Raw genomic sequence first — 2,320 nt, forward strand, 5'->3', positions numbered from 1 at the left:
GTGGTCTTACTGATTTGAGTGCCCACTTGTTTCAGAATTTAGGGTGTGGGAGTGACCAAGGAGCACAGTGACTAGAGGAAACTAGAAACAAAATAGACATTGTTCACTTTGGTTGCTAAATTTAATATGTCCCTATTGCACTTTTTGTTTTGGGAAATTTTTCCAACATTAAGAAAAGCCCTTTTAAAGAAGAGTGTTAAAACATTGGTTACCTGAGAACCAAGGAGGATTCACCTTACAAGGTGAAATTATGTGTTTTATTCAATTTTCACACTACTATAAAGAAATACCTGAGACTGTGTAATTTATAAATGAAAGAGGAGTTTTTTGTTTTGTTTTGTTTTCACTCAAAATTCTTCAGTTTTTACAAAACTAACAGGGTGGAGTGGGGAGGCTGGGGGGCAGGCAGCCTCAGGAGTAGGGCTGGTGAGAGGCGCTATGCTTCTGTCTGCACCTGAGACTGGCTCCCTGCCGTGTTGCTCTTCCACTCCGCCTTCATCTCTGTGTCAGTGGGATGGTCTCCTGAGCAAGCCTCTGCCTTGGCCTTGTTCTCCTCCTCAGCCAGCCTCTCAAACATTTTGGCATAGAACTTCTTCCGGGCAAGCTGCCTGTGGATCCGCTGCTGACACACAGCCAGCTGGGCCCTGGCGGCTTTGTTGTTGGGGTAGAGCTGCAGGACCTTCTGGAAGTCAGCCCATGCCAGTTCAAAGTCATTCACCGCCAGGTGGGCCTCTCCCCGGCGGAAGGGGCCCTTCTCGTTGTTGCTGTCCAGTTCTAGGGCCTTGTTACAGCTTTCAATGGCAGCAGAGAAGGCCTGTAGTTTCAGCTGACACATGGCCAGGTCGAGGTGAGAGGCCAGTGAAGGGGCCTGTGCCTTCTGTGCTTCCTCATTGGAAAAACTAGACATATTCCAGCCAGGACACAATCTTCTTACACTGTAGTAAAGCTTGCTTGTATTTGCCTTCCTTGAAGTACACACTGCCCTGCTCTTTCACTATGGTGTTCTGTTCCAGCTTCTCTTCTGAAATCATCTCCCAAGATTCCTCGGCCTTTTCAAAACTCTTGAGATGTAATTCATATTTCAGCTCGGCATTTGGTGGGATTTGGAACTTTTCCTTCCCAACACTGCCAAAAGCATAGCTGGGCTTGAGGTACACAGTGGAATGTTCTCCTTTCTCCAAGTGCTGAATGGCCCTCTCGAGATCATAAGGCAGATCCAGGTTCTCCCCCTCGCTAACCTCAAAGCGGAGCGCCCGTTGGTCAAAGAGCTGGTCCTTGCAGCACCCTTCCAGCGCAACCTCCACCATAGCGCCCTCATCGGGCTTGACATAGCCTTCACCGCGAGTCCCTATTCTGCGGATGATTCCCCCATCTTCCTCTTCCGTCAGATCTTCTTCCTTAAACAATTCCACCTCAAACACAAGCGTGGCGTTATGGGGGGATCGTTGGAGGACTGTCTGCTGAACTCTAGGCATATTCTGGTTTGCAGGTGATGTGGCCCACCTCCCCCACCTTCATGGTTGCTACGGCAATGTCCCAAGCCTTGATGACCTCCCCTTTTCCCAGGTCAAAGGAGAATTTGTCCTTGCGATCCACACTGGAGTCAAACTTTGTGCCCTCTAACAGCCAGCCAGTGTAGTGGACAAATACTAGGTCCCCAGTCATGGGCATCTCTGTACCTGTGCCCTCTGTCTTGATGACCTTCAGCACTCCTTCATCCTGTTTGGGGCTGACATCCACTTCCTTCTTGGGCAGCGGCGCCGGCTGCGCCGCACTCTCGGTCGCCTTCATCTCCTTGGCTGTCATCTCTGCGTGGCGCGAAATTTTTCCGGGAGATGGCGCAGGCGCGAGTGCACTCTGGGCCGCAGGCGGGGGCGCTACCTGCAGGGCATGCGGGAGGATGGACACTATGGCGCTGACTGCTGACCGCGCGGAGGCTGGAGCACCTCTCAGGAAACAGGTTTAATTGACACAGTTCCACGTGGCTGGGGAGGGCTCAGGAAACTTACAATCATGGCGGAAGGCAAAGGAGAAGCAAGTATCTTCTTCACGAGGCAGCAGGAAAAAGAAAACAGGCGAAACTTCCTCTTACAAAAAAACCATCAGATCTCACGAGAACTCACTCACCAGCACCAGCACAGCATCGGGGAAACTGTCCCTGTGATCCGACCACCCCCCACCAGGTCCCTCCTTGGACGTGTGGGGATTACAATTCAAGATGAGATTTGGATGGGGACAGAGAGCCAAACCATATCAGTATGTCTATTCAGAAAAATGTTTATACATATATATATATATATATATATATATATTTTTTTTT

At 50.0% G+C, this 2,320-nt stretch overlaps 1 pseudogene; it reads right to left on the reverse strand.

Moving 5' to 3' along the window:
- Positions 1–305: 305 nt before the first annotated feature.
- LOC739615 (peptidyl-prolyl cis-trans isomerase FKBP4-like) lies at positions 306–1,821 on the reverse strand (annotated as a pseudogene).
- Between the last annotated feature and the right edge of the window lie 499 nt (positions 1,822–2,320).

The sequence above is a fragment of the Pan troglodytes genome, chromosome 11 (assembly GCF_028858775.2).
Source record: "Pan troglodytes isolate AG18354 chromosome 11, NHGRI_mPanTro3-v2.0_pri, whole genome shotgun sequence".
NCBI lineage: Eukaryota > Metazoa > Chordata > Mammalia > Primates > Hominidae > Pan > Pan troglodytes.